The sequence below is a fragment of the Stegostoma tigrinum genome, unplaced genomic scaffold (genome assembly GCF_030684315.1).
Source record: "Stegostoma tigrinum isolate sSteTig4 unplaced genomic scaffold, sSteTig4.hap1 scaffold_162, whole genome shotgun sequence".
Classification (NCBI taxonomy): domain Eukaryota; kingdom Metazoa; phylum Chordata; class Chondrichthyes; order Orectolobiformes; family Stegostomatidae; genus Stegostoma; species Stegostoma tigrinum.
Window position 1 is genome coordinate 471,092 of NW_026728103.1, and position 15,048 is coordinate 486,139.

Consider the following 15,048-nt stretch of genomic DNA (forward strand, 5'->3'; position numbering starts at 1 on the left):
ACAGGTAGCCATCAGGGTGAGGGTGGCATTTGGTACGCCCTTTCTCCCATTTTCTAGGACTTTGCACATGGTGTCCCTGTGGACCCGGTCAATCCTCGACCCCCAAATGAAGTGAAAGATGGCCTGGGTGACCGCAGCGGTGCAGGTCCAGGGAATAGGCCAGGCCTGCGCCACATACAACAGTACCGAAAGCCCCTTGCACCTGACAACCAGGTTCTTACCCGTGATGGAGAGGGACCGGAGCGTCCACCTGCCCAGCTTCTGCTTCAGTTTGGTGATACGCTCCTCCCAAGTCTTAGTGCACGCCCCAGCTCCACCGAACCAAACACTGAGCACCTTCAGGTAGTCTGTCCTGACGGTGAGGGGGATGAAGTTCCCAAAGAACATGGCCTCGCTCTTACCCCTATTGACTTGGGCATCCAAAGCCAGTTCAAACTGGCCACAGATGTCCAACAGCCTACTCACCGACCGATCGGTGCAGAAGCCGGCAACATCGTCCATGTACAGGGAGGTCCTGACCTGAAGGCCTCCGCTGCCTGGGATAGTCACGAACTTCAGGCTCACGTCCTTCTTGATGGATGCGGCGATGGGCTCCACACAGCACACAAACAAGGCAGGAGAGAGGGGGCAGCCCTGCCTGACTCCAGATCTGACGGGAAAACTGTCCGATTCCCACCCGTTCATCGAGACTGCGCTAACAATGTTGGTGTAGAGCAGCCGGATCCCGTTGTGGATGCCCTCCCCGAACCCCAATTTGGCGAGGACGTCCCTCATGTAAGCATGAGAGACCCCGTCAAAGGCCTTCTCCTTGTCCAGGTTGACGAGGCAGGTGTCCACCTGCCTGTCCTGCACGTAGGCGATCGTATCCCTGATGAGCACGAGGCTCCCAGCGAGCTTCCTGCCTGGCACAGCACAGGTTTGGTCAGGGGCAATCAGCGACTCCAGGACAGACCTGCCCTGGTTGGCTATGACCTTGGCCATGATTTTGTCGTCCACATTCAATAGTGAAATGGGACGCCAATTCTTAATTTCTTCTCTCTCCCCCTTCCCCTTGTAAATGAGGGTGATGATGCCTTTCCTCATGGACTTGCACATTTCCCCTGCCCGAAGCACTCTGTCATACACCTCCATCAGGTCCTGACCGACCAGGTCCCACAGAGCGGAATACAGCTCAACCGGTAAGCCTTCGCTCCTGGGAGTCTTATTCCTCTCAACGGACTTGAGTGCTCTGGTCAGCTCGTTCAGGGATATTGGCCGGCCCAGCCACTCCCTCATGCCATCGTCTAAGACCTCCGTGATAGACGACAGGAACGACTCGGAGGCCATGCTGTCCGTGGGCTTCGTGTTGTTCAGTCCGGCAAAGAAGAATCTGCTGATCCTCAAAATGTGGGGCCGAGACGACATCACCGAGCCGTCGTCCTCCTTCAGCCGGCTAAGCACAGAGCTCTCTTTGTGCACCTTCTGAAAGAAGAAACGCGAACACATCTCAGCCTGCTCCACGGAGTGGACCCTGGACCGCAAGATAATCTTGGAGGCCTCTGCGGCGAAGAGCGAGGCTTGCTGGCCCCTCACCTCGCGGAGGTCCTCTGTGAAATCGACCCCCATTGACTGCAGGAGGAGCAGGTTCTGCATCCTTTTCTGGAGTCATGACAGATTTCCCCACCTCTCTCTCGCCTTCCGAACGCCCTTGAGGACAAAGAACCTCTTGATGTTCTCCTTCACCGTCTCCCACCAGTCGCCCAGAGATTCGGAGGGGTTTCACGGTTCTCCAACCAGCGTACTCCCTCTTAAGCTCCTTGAAGTTCTCTGTGGTCAACAGAGTCGTGTTGAGGTTCCACGACCCCTTGCCGGCCTGCTGGTCGTCCTGTAAGTGACAGTCGGCCAGCAGGAGGCAGTGGTCAGAGAAGAACACCGGCTCGACGCCGGTGGACCTGACTGAGAACGCCCGCGACACAAACAGGATGTCTATCCTTGAGCTGATAGACCCGTCTGGCCGCGACCAGGTGCATCTCCACTGCACTCCGTCTGCACGGGTGCTGAAGACATTGATCAACTTGGCGTCCTTCACCGTGCCCACCAGGAATCTGGATGTGACGTCTGGTTGACTTCCCCCCCACCTACTGTCCCCAGGCCGGATGTTCCATCTGCATCGATGATGCAGTTGAAGTCTCCGCCTAGGATGACCGGCCTGGACGTAGCCAGCAGGGGTGGAAGCCGCTGCAGGACGGCCAACCGCTCACTCCGCTGGGGTGTACACCTTGATCAGCCTCAGGGGAGCGTTCCTGTAGGTGACATCAGCCACTAGGAGGCACCCCCGCCACCACCTCCTGAACTTGAGAGATGATGAGTTTGCGCCCCCGCAGCAGAATAGCCAGGCCCAAGGAGCAACAGTCGCTTCCCCCCCACCCCCCCCGACCAGATCAAAGGCCCACAGGTCCAGGCACCCGACCACTTCCTGTACCTGCTGAGCTGCGGTATCCCGTACTCCTGCAGAAACAGGAGGTCTGCCTTGACGGTGGTCAGGGAGGCCGACGTGGACACACATCTTGCGGTGGACTTGACCCTGCGCACATTAATGCTCGCAACTCGTACCTGCAGTGACCGCAGTACCCTCCCCGATTCCAAGGTCCAGCCCCTCCATCTGTCCCTTCATGCCCATTGCCCGGGCTAACTGCTGGACGCTCTCCGGGTTCAGGAAACCGTCCGTGCTGCCTTCCGGGTGGCATCCCCCCGTCGGGGGTATGGAGTCAGGAGAGTCCAGCTCTGGGTCAGGCTGGGGACACACTGCTTCCTGCTTCCCGCCTGAAGGTTCGGGGGGGCCTCCAGGGCCAAAGCAGTGCGTGGCTGGGTGTCGGTGGGAGTCTCAGGGCGCCTCCCATCACCTGGAAGCGGTGTGCTGCTTTCCTTCTCCCTTGAGATCTTTAGCTTCTGCTTTGGGCGGGTCCCCTCCGAATCTTCCCCCCCCTGTAGCTGCCTCTTCCTGCCTGATGGTTGCGGTGCCGGGGCCCACCGGCACACCTTCCTCCTCACTTTCCGGACCGTCGTCCACTCCCTTGGGTCACCTGTCGCCTCCTCCATCGACTCTGGGTTGTCCGGGGGGAGCAGAGCCTGCAGAGGCGCTTTGCTGGCCTCGGGTCCATCCTGTGGGGCTGGGCCCGCCTGCACGACCTGGCTGTCCTGCAGACTAGCGGGGTCCTTGCAGGGGCCTGGTGCCTTCCCCTCCTCTGGGGGGGCTCGCCCCGCATTGCCTCTGCTGGCGACCTGGGCATAGGTGTTCCCCTGATGCGGGCATGCCCTATAGATGTGGCCCGCTTCCCCGCAAAGGTTGCAGCTTTTTTCTTGTGGGCAATCGTTTGCCAAGTGTCCCTCCTCCCTGCAGATGGTGGCTTTGCAGTCGGCCGCCACGTGACCTGACCTACCAAAGGCCTGGCACACTTTAGGTTGCCCTGCGTAGGTCAGGTAGCCTTTGCTCCCACCGATCGCGACGCTGGATGGTGGGTGTATGATGTTCCCGTCCACGTCCTTCCTCAGCGTCACCTTGACCTGCCTCTTACTGGTCCAGATCCCGAAGGGTCCATGATGTTGGTTCTTTCCCCTTCCACCTTCACATACCTTCCGAGGAAGGTCAGGACATCAACTGCTGGCACATGCGGGTTGTATATGTGTACAGTCACCATACGGCTCCTCTGCACTGACATCACGAACAGCGGGACAGTGGTCAGTACTGTGAGGGGGCCCTTACCTCCTTTCTGCTTGAAAAACTCCAGGAAGCGCTCGCAAAGCTTGGCACTCCTGAAGGTTACATCATATAAACCTCCTCCAGGGAAATACTGCAGGCAGTAAATGTCCGCAGCAGTGAACCCACAACAGTCCAACAGGACCCTCTTCATGAAGAAGTTGCAGTCGACAGGTGCACCTTCATCCACCTTCTTCACGGAAACATGGATGGTGTTCTGGACCCCCTGACCCAGGGCACGAGCACTCATCGCAGCCATCGTTGCAGGTTGGCTGCTCCCCTGACCCAGCGCTAGGCTGAATCCAGCATTAAGATCCACCGGTTGCAAGGGTGCACAGCCAACCCGACGTCTTCTTTCCACCTCCAACACGGTCACACTGTCCTCCTCTCGGTCCACAAAAGAATGGGTCTTTATTTTTACCGGATGTAAGCTGGTTCACTGAGCTGGAAGGTTTGTTCCCAGACGTTTTGTCGCCATTCTAGTTAACATGATCAGTGGGCCTCGGGTGAAGCCCCCGTGTCATGTCCCGCTTTCTATTTATATGTTCAGGCTTCCTTGGGTTGGTGATGTCATTTCCTGTGTTTTTTCTCAGGGGATGGTAGACTGATTTTGGAGCCAATGTGTTTGTTTGATGGAATTTATTCCGGTTGGAATGCCATGCTTCTAGGAGTTCTCGTGCATGTCTCTGTTGGGCTTGTCTTGGGATGGATGTGTTGTCCCAATCAAAGTGGTGTCCTTCCTCATCTGTATGTAAGGATACGAGTGATAGTGGGTCATGTCGTTTTGTGGCAAGTTGATGTTCATGTATCCTGGTGGCTGGCTTTCTGCCTGTTTGTCCAATGTGGTGTTTGTCACAGTTCTTGCAAGAAAAAACCTGGCCAAAGAAACACTGACTGCAGTATTATGAGAAGAACAGAAGACACATACACCAGACACCACCAACCTCATCAGCAAGGACAACATCAGCAAGCTAGTGGACCTATGCCTCACCACCCACTTCACTTTCAATAACAAAACCTACAGACAAACCAACGGTACACCCATGGGATCTCCGATATCAGGGTTCTTAGCAGAGGCAGTAATGCAGAGACTCGAACAAACAGCTCTGCCAATCAGCCAACCCAAACTTTGGGTCTGCTACGTGGATGACACCTTTGTCATCACTAAACGAAACAAATCAGAGGAAACCTTCAAGACCATCAATAATACCCTTACTGGCATAGCATTCACAAAAGAGGAGGAAAACAACAGCAAACTGCCATTCCTAGATGTCACAGTAGAGCGAACAGCCAATGGGGAACTTCAAACCAGCGTCTACAGGAAAACAACACACACGGACCAAATACTGAAATACAGGAGCAACCATCCCAACACCCACAAACGAAGCTGCATTAGAACATTATTCCAACGAGCCACTGCACACTGTGCAGCACAGAGGAACTACGAAGAGCAGAAGAAAATCACCTATACAGCGTATTCAAAAAGAACGGGTACCCAATGAACACCGTCCGCCGATTTCTCAGCAACAAACCCAAACAAACAGACAAAACAGGCTCAGAAACCATAACCACGCTCCCCTACATTAAAGACATTTCTGAAATGACTGCCAGACTACTCGGACCTCTTGGCATCAGGGTAGCCCACAAACCCACCAACACACTAAAACAGCAACTAATGAACTTAAAAGACCCTAGACAGACAACGAGCAAAACGAATGTCATTTACAAAATACCTTGCAAGAACTGTGACAAGCACTACATTGGACAAATGGGCAAAACGCGAGCCACCAGGATACATGCTGCAAAAAGAAAATCGGAGATGGCAAAACCGATCTGCAGCGAAAGTGATCACACATGAAAACGCAAAAGCAGATCACTAAGCAAAGACACAATCTTTTCGGTCGCGTTCCCTGGTGGACTAGTGGTTAGCATTTGGCACTTTCGCCGCTGCGGCCTGAGACCAATTTCCCCGTAAGGGAATGGAAGCTCTGTAGTACTACTCTATGTTGGTGATAGCGCTTCTGACTGATTTTTCAGGAGCTGACACCCGATCTGTTTTGTCCCAAAAGTTATCATTTAAGATAAAAAATCTGACAATCTGACACAAAAACAGTAACCCAAAGAGAAACTCAGCAAGCATGGTAATATCTGCAGAGGGAAACATTTCGGATCCACTGACCATTCGTCACTGCCAGGTTAACTGTGTTTCTATCGTAATATGCTGGGAGACATTGTTAACTTTATCTTTTGAATCATTTATTTATCAAAATCACACTTGCTCCTTAGCTTACCAGCATTAACTTTTGAACTTTAAAGGGACTTGAACAGCACTAATGCTCCTTCTGTTGCCCTGAGGTAATGCGATCCTCTGTTTTTTTTTTCTTTTCTGTCAGCAGCCATGTGAAGTGGAGAATTGGTCCTTCCAGTGTCTACCCCAGTAAGCTTCTACTTATCTCTCTTTGTCTCTGTGTATCCACCTGGCCGTCTTTCACATTATCTAACAGTCCATCTGTATATACCCCTCATTTCCTGTTTATGCTCTGTGTAAAGTCTGACATTCGGAGACACTCTGAGAATGGGATGTTTTGTACTGGACTTACATTCCTCAGATAATGTGTCTTTTGTTATGGCTGAGGTAAGGAGACATTTCTTGTCTCAAAAGATTATGAATCTCCAGAATTTAAATTGGAATTCCTAATCCACCAGGAAAAAAAAAACAATGTCACAATTATAGGATTATAGCGATTGTCTTTACTGTTGGTGTAAAATGTTTGATTGATGACACCAGAGAATGAGAGGGATTGGCTTGTGGTCTCTGTGCTAAGACCACCACATTCCTGGTAAGGGTGCAGTTTATCCTGCCTCACCTCGTTACTCCTGCCAAACTGTGAATGAAGGGATGAGAATACAAGTAAAGGTGAAGCAGAAGTGCTTGTGGAAGAGCAGAAAGGAACTTTATGATGAATCCAGCAGTAAAAGAGACCCTGAAGCAGACTCGTGATGTCAAATGTGTTTTCTTTGCCAGTAAAACTCACTCACTGTCACTGCTTCAATTCAATGGTCCCTGCTTTGTGAGGCGGTATCTTTGCTGGTTGTTCACACTGTGAATGTTACCATTGTTGCTCATGTTCATGCTAACTCCACAACTCTAATGCATGTAAGCATCACACATAAACTGGAGATTGGAGCTGAAAACCGAGAGACCTCCAGCTGTGCAACAAGACTGGCTCCCTGCATTAGGAGCTTCGGCAAAGCTTCATGCCAATAGCTTCGGTTTTGCAAATAGCCAGTGCATTCAGTTATTGAGAGAAAGATTGGCGTTTCAAGGCTACCCAAGAGCCCAGCTTCTTTTATTTTGCTACCCTGTGATGTTGCCGGTGATACAGAAAATCGTCAATCGGGATTATGCCTTCAGGAGATAGCTTCGAAACTTTGTCAGCTCCACTGTTTTCTAGTCAGACCTCCAGACATCCAGGTTTCAAAGCAGTTATTCTCAACATTGTGATCCGACAATAAACCAACTATGTACCTGCATTTAGTTAATTGAAGTTTATGAAGAGATTGGAATCAAACAAACCCATCAACGATTGTGTCTTCCCCAGCTCCACGCTCAGTGAGACAGGGACAAGCAGCAGGATTTTGTCATCACACTGTCCATGGCCACTGCATCTTCAATCAGCTGCTTGCTGCACATCCCTGGCAGGCAAGATCCTACAACCAGGGCCAATCTTCTCCATCCACCAAGCACAAGATCAAGAAAAAAACAGGAAGATTTCTCCCGCTCAGTAAATCCCAGAGCACCATTGACACAATCTCCGCGTGAGTGGAATTTTCTCTTAGCTCCACTTGGGAAAACTTAACTGACACTCCGTATGAACGTCTCTTCTCCTGTGAAAAATGACATTTCACAAGGTATGCAGCAGATTCTTCTTGATCTTTGAATAGTTTTTAACTGAAGTGTGAAAATCCAGCCCCCAAATGCGAAGCTACAGAAGTTGCTGATGTACTGATCAAACAAAGTGCTGAAAGTATTAAGTGAGACTGGGCAGACAGACACACATCTCACACAATCTGTAACAGAAATCACTGGGTTTATTGCAGCAGATTCACCATCCCAGAGTGACTGACAGTCACATGGGCAGCTAAAGGATGAGGGCACCGACATTAAAATATGAGTTTTGAATGTTAAATGAAAATGGGTTATTATGGTCTGAAGGAGTGACAGCTGAAAAGTGGAAGATGTAAATGATATTATTTGTGATTGAGCAGAATAAACTGGGAACTTGTGATTTTCGAGGTGGATCATCTTTGGCACATTGAAATGAGGTTGCAGGGGCTTTGGTGTGAAAAGGGAAAATAAGGATTTTAGATAAATAACAAGACAACCAAGTCAAGCCTGGCTGGCTCAGTTGGTAGAGCGTGAGACTCTTAATCTCAGCATCGTGGGTTCGAGCCCCACGCTGGGCGTCGTAGCTTCTTACTGCTTTGCTTTCTGTGATGAAGCATAGCTTTCCAACGTTATCAGTGAAACGAGCAGCTGCAGCTATGCTGAAAACATGACTGCACTTCTGCTGCTTTGAAAATCCTGGTTTCCAGTTTTGCAGTGAAATTTGATTCCACTTCACTGGAAATCGCAGAGATCGTTTTGGACGTGCAGCCGCTTGTGTAATAAATGACAGGACTTGCAAAGGCACTAACGCAACTCCAACCCTGCACCAATAAGATTGTTCAGAGTCACAAACTGAGAATGGTCACGTCCTGGGCAGCTCCATGTTAAATGGAGCTGAAACAGAACGAACTAACTCTGGGGATACCACGGAAAACATCGATGACGTCTACTTGAACTCAATGGCTATCCTCCTCGCCCATTTTCTTGGCTGCTCGATAGTGCCCTGCTACAATATTAATTTCACACCAAATGCTGATAGTTCTTCAATCAAAACAAATACCAACAGAAAGCTTCGGTCCCTCTCCATTGTGGGTAAGAACCTGGTTGTCAGGTGCAAGGGGCTTTTGGTACTGTTGTATGTGGCGCAGACCTGGCCTATTCCCTGGACCTGCGCCGCTGCGGTCACCGGTCCATCTTCCACTTCATTTGGGGATCGAGAATGGACCGGGTCCGCAGGGACACCATGTACAAAGACCTGGAAAATGGGGGAAAGGATGTACCGAACGCCACCCTCGCCCTGATGGCTATCTTTGTGTGTGGCTGCATCAAGCTCTGGGTAAATCCTCAGTACGCAAACACCAAGTGTCCTTACTTACTGAGGTTCTACCTGTCCCCGGTGTTGCGAAGGATGGGCCTGGCCTTGTTGCCGTGGAACGCTCTGAGTAATTGGACCGTCGCATACCACCTGTCCTTTGTGGAGAAGTTTATGAAAGGAGACACCTTTTGACCACAAGGCTGTCAGGTAGTGGTCAGCACGTAGGATCCTCGAGACCCTTCGGGAAAAGGAGAGGGTGGATCCTGTCGTGTGGTTCCCCTCGAAGACTCCCAAAATCGTTTGGCAGAATGCCTCATCGCCAGAACTTTCAAACAAGCACAAGGACATTACTTGGCTGGCAGTGAGAGGGGCTCTTCCAGTGAGATCCTTTGTGCACACCTGGAATCTCTGCGCCACCCCATGCTGCCCTTGAGGCGGATGTTGGGGTGATGAGACTGTCAATCACCTCCTTCTCCCTGCTCTACGGGCTGTTCCTGGGATGCACACCTAGACCAAAATCAGCTGCGCCTGGAGGACCATCAATGCGGTGAAAGATGCTCTTTGGTCTGCCCGCAACTTGCTGGTCTGCCAGCTGAAAGAACTGACCCCGACCGAGTGTTGCAGACTGGCCCACTCCAAGGTCCAGGACTACGTGCTGATAACGCGCTAAAGCTTGGGGCAGCCGCCGCCAAGGCGCGTTGGGGAAAGACCACCGTATGAAACCCCTCGTCCAGAATGGGAAAAAAAGGGACCTATCTGGTAACTGGGCCCAGCTGGCGCCGTCCCCAACTGGTCAGGGGGCTAACGGGGACTCTGTGGGGAGACGACTGCCTGGGTATTTTCTTTGCCTTGTATTTTTTTCTTCTTTGTTTTGTTTTTGCCTTTCGTTGGTGTCCGTACCCCCTGGGTAACCAGGAGCAGCTTGCATGACTGGGTCGGTGTATAAATGTTTTATTTTTTGTACTTTCTATGAATAAAGTATATTTTTTTCAAATAAAAACAAGTGATGAAACGTCTGAAAATGAACCTTACAGCTCAGTGAGCAAACTTGCATCCTCGATATTAGTTCTGGTGAAATGGAGTTTAGGTACAGTTTAGAAACAGCAAGGGACTGAAATTGACCGTGGTCCGTGTACACACACCCCAGTCAACTATCGTGGTAATTTTAGCAGAAGGCACTAAACAGGAAGTTGAAGACACCAGGAGAAAGGGGGAGCTCTAATTATGATGAATGGCCATTGACTTCAAGAGTCAGGTGACTTCAGTTGGCATAAAGGTTGGGCAAAGCGAATCAGTTATCATTCCAGACAGGAGGAATTTCTGACGTACTTTTTAAATTCATTCACGGGATGAGGGCATCACTGGCTAGGCTAACATTTATTACCCATTCCTAAATGACCAGAGAGCAGGGAAGAGTCAAACGCATTGCTGTGGGTCTGGAGTTACATGTAAGCAAGGAAGGCAGTTCACTTCCCTTAACTGATAACGGTTCGTATTGAATTTAAATTCCGCCGTCTGCTGCAACGGGATTCAAACACAAGCTCCCAAAATACTATCTGGGTTTCTGGATTAAGTGTCCAATGATGACGACCTCAGGCCATTCTCTTCCCCAATGAAGTGTGTGCAGTGCGGGTTTCTGGATCAACACTTTGAGGAACCAACAAGCAAAACTGAAGTTTGGGGTGGGAAGACTGTGCTCATGCCCCCTCGGGGAAGTGAACCTCATTTTCACCCACAGAAGGAAACTGACAAGGACACCTTCCACCGAGAGTGCCAGAGGCTTTCGGAGAGAGCAACCTCCAGAAAGCAGAATGTCACTCACTTGGCTCTATTGTCCCATTCCAGACTCCAAAACTAGAACCTGTTTACAGCAACAAATGGAAGGATTTGACGGATGCCCTGGGTTTGTGCTCCTCCCCCATTGCTCACCTACAGTTTTCCTGCTTCACCTTGTACTTCCAGCCAAACATCACTGATGTCAGCTGCTTCCTGCCATTCCAAATGCTCCTCCTCAAGTGGAAGGACAAACAGCAATGTGGAAATTCAAACACATTTCCGGCCTGTGGAGGAAATGATACTGTTATAATTTCAGATAATTTTTAAAGGGCTCTTTTTGCCCTTTGAAGCAGGGGATGTACAAACACTATCACAGGCTCGAACTCACAACCACTGGTTTATGAGGCCAGTGCTCTGACCACTGAGCTGTGGGGCCAGGCACAAGACATGGAAAGAGGGTCTCATGTATTGGAAATAACAAAAGAATAGATAACTGGAGACTATTATATATCAAGACGTAACAAAACCGAAACAGAGCAGAGGGGCATCATGTGCAGAAGGTTGGGAGAATGCAAGGCCGAATCAGACAGTGTCCTGAGTGCCATAAACTGATCTTTCCTGCTGGTCCAGAGATTACTATTCAGTGCCTTCACTGTCGTAGCCCGTTCATGGTTATCATTTAAAATAATAAATCTGAAATATTGACTGATCTTGAGAAGCAGAATTATGTCATTGATCAGTCAAAATCAATTCACTCCATGTTACAGTTCCACATCAGCAATGCCAGCTGAAACTGCCTGATGTGCAATCAGTTTAAAACAAGAATAGAGGGGAGGTCAGGAAAAGTGAAGGGCAATGGTAGTTTGTGAGAGTTGGCTGGAGGCCAAGTGGAGTCAGGTTCAATGTGGGTGCTGAAGACCAGTCTTCACTGTTACCGTGTTATACAGATCACATTGGATCAATCACACAAGGACCCTCCTTTGTGTGTTGTCCTTTGCACATCACAACTCGGGTCAGTGCCTCGAGGGGCTCGGATACTTTTAATGTGGCAACTAACTCAGGTCAGTTTTGCACAAACTAAGCTGTGTCGGGACACTATTTAAACGGACCACCACTCATTGCAATGACCCAGAACTATGCAGAAAGAGGAAGAACACCAATACAAAATCTTCGCTTTGAATGGATATCCCTGCAATTTCATCCGCAGGTGCTGACTAAACAGCAACACGAAGAGGACACATTATGCCCTAACACACTGGACACACTGCCATACATCAAGAACATATCAGAACTGACAACTCCTATGAGCACTAGGAGTTACGGTAGCACACAAGCCCAAAGCCATGCTACGACAAACATTCTCAAGGATTAAAGACCCCATACCCACGACATGCAGAACTGACATTGTTTACAAAATACCGCGCAACGATTACCGCGAACATTATATCAGACAGACAGGAAGGAAACTAGCCATCAGTGTACATGAACATCAGCTGGCAGCAAAATGACATGACAAACTTTCCCTAATATCAGTACACCCGGATAATGAAGGCCATCAGTTTAACTGGGACAACATAACCATAGTATTGCAAACCAAACACAGACACACATGGGAATTCCTAGAGGCATGGTTCTCAATCCATAATGCAGTCAGCAAACATATAGAATTGGACCCCATATGTTACCCATACAGAACAGAATGCACAATGACAGAAGTCGCCGGAACGGACCAGGCAGTATAAATTCCAAGTGGAGGAGGACAACATCACTTCATCGGAAGTCTCACCCATGACGTTACCTCGCATGGTGACGAAAAGTCTAAACGAAAACAAGCTCACAACTTTACTTGTTAACTTTACTGTTTTATGTGTGGCTCAAAGTCAGTCTTTGTGATATTATACACACACTGTTCTACCTGCTTATCCCGCTGTACACAAGGTTTCCCAACAAAAGGCAGCTTTATGTGGAACATAAGCAGTTTCTCCTGACAATGGGCACCGTTGCCATGAGCTGGGATATGAAATAGACTGTGAGCTGAAGTAGCCCCACACTCATGTTACTCATTTACCTTTCACTTTCAATTTTCAATTTCCAACACCCAGCGATCCATTCACTTCAGCTGCTGGGAACCTGACAAGAACAGCGTTGGGCAGACATTCCTCTTCGGGAGATTCTGTCAATTTGCAAGGGTAGAAAAGCTGTCAACTTTACTCGAGTGAGACAGGATACAATATTCCAATCCAAATTCCGACGCAGTATCAATGACACCACTGGCTCCACATGTCTTGCTGCAGCTTTCATCCCGTAGATTGTGATGTAATCAGGGATACTGGCAGAAAAACCATTTGCAAGGTGAATATCCAATAAAATAATCACCGTCACTGCTGCACTTCAATGTTCTCCCCTTTGTGAAGCAGTGAATGTCACTGGCAAACGAAACACATTAGCCCTCACATGCCTGCTTCACTATCCCGTGTTTCTTTGCCACCTGTTTCTCTGCTGGAACTTGCCATTGTTTTATTCACAGTCATTGCAAAATTCTGCCTCACATATCTTTTTTTATTACATAATCTCCTCGCAACTTAAAAACATCCCCCCAGTCTTGAAATCTCCCACCCTTGGGAAATGATGACCATAATTCATACTATCTACATGTCTCATTATTTTATGAACTTCTAACAGGCCGCCTCTCAACCTCCTAAGCACCAGCGAGAAAAGTCAAAGTCTATCCAACCTTTCTTTATAAATCAAACCTTCCATACCAGGCAATATCCTGGTAAACCTCTTCTTAACACTCGCCAGCTTCATAATATGCCTCCTGTAATTGTGCGACAGAAACCGCGCACTGTATTCCAGAAGAGGTCTCATCAACATCCTGTGCAACCTCAATATGACTTCCCAACTCCTAAACTGAAACGATCGAGCAATGAAGGCTGGCGTGCCAAAAGCATGTTTAACGACTGTCTAAATGTGATGTAAACTTCAAATAATCATATACCTGGATCCCCTAGGTCCATGAGTAGACACCTTAACAGTGAGACAAAGTCTGTGGGAGGATGGGGAATAGTTTTGAATTTCTTTGACCTCACATCTAAAGAAATTATTTGTACACATGCAGCCGAATAAGATCAACAATTCATTCTTCGTGAAGAACTATAAATGAACCTGAACATTTTTCCATTAAAAAGTTAGACCCTCTCGAGTCAGAAGAAAGACGTCGCTGTTCTGTTTCTGAGCTTATGTTATCCAACGAGTTCTGTACCATGTCATTCATTCACCATATCCTGATACATGAACTTTGGATCACTCTCCAAAGGTATCAGTAACTATTGCCAATCCTCAGTTACATCTGGATAATTTGATGTTTGACCTTTCTGAACCAGTGCAGGTCATGTGGTGAAGTCGCACTTGCAATGATATTAGGTAAGGAGTTCCCAAATGATCATGAAGAATTAGTGATGTTTTCCAAAAGGACAATTTAAATGTTTTCACATTTTTGATTCAATTCAATGATCTGACATATTACACAAGATTGTCATAAAACAATATTTGATACCAGGCACTTATTAGGACAAGTGACCCAAAACTGGCCAAAGAAGTAGGTTTCAAGGAATATCCTGAACAAACAAAGGGCTTTGAATCCAGGGATGTTTAGGGAATAAATTCAAGAGCTTATGGCCTTGGAAGCTGAAAACATGAAAAAGGTGGGAGAGTTAAAACCAGAAATCTACTGGCGGTTGGAAGTCAGGGAGAACAAATGTCTTGAAGGAAAAACCAAAAGAACAGTAGATGCTTGAAAGTAGTAACACAAGCAGAAATTGATGAAAAACTCAGCTTATCTGGCAGTGCTTATGGAGAAAGAGCAGCATTATTGTTTTATGACCAGTAACCCTTCTTCAGATATACCTCAGAGGGTTTTGCAGCTGGAGGGACTATCAAACGAAGGAGATATAATGACAAAATTTCTAAATAAGGATATGAATTTCAATACCTTGGTGCTTTGCCACCCAGAAAATGTGCATGTTAATGAGCACAGGATGGCAAAACTCGAAGATGCTGAAATGGGTGAGAGTAAACACATGGGCAGCAGATTTTTGGATCATCTCAAGATTTCAGGGAAGTCGTATTAAGAAGCCGGCCAGGAGTGTGTTTGGGGAGTTAAGTCGAGAGGTAACAAAGGAATGGATGAGAGTTTCAGCAGCAAATGAACTAAGATGCTGTTGAGGTTGAAATTGTATGTGGCCTTTGTGATAATGGGCGGGGTGTGAGTAATGTGGTTGGAAGCTCACCTTGGGGTGAAATATTGCACCATGACTGTGAGCAGTGTGTTAC

At 48.4% G+C, this 15,048-nt stretch overlaps 1 non-coding gene across 1 annotated transcript; it reads left to right on the forward strand.

The window, feature by feature from the left end:
* Positions 1-8,130: 8,130 nt before the first annotated feature.
* On the forward strand, positions 8,131-8,203 carry trnak-cuu (transfer RNA lysine (anticodon CUU)). Its single transcript has one exon. It is a non-coding gene; the product is annotated as a tRNA-Lys (tRNA).
* Positions 8,204-15,048: the final 6,845 nt, after the last annotated feature.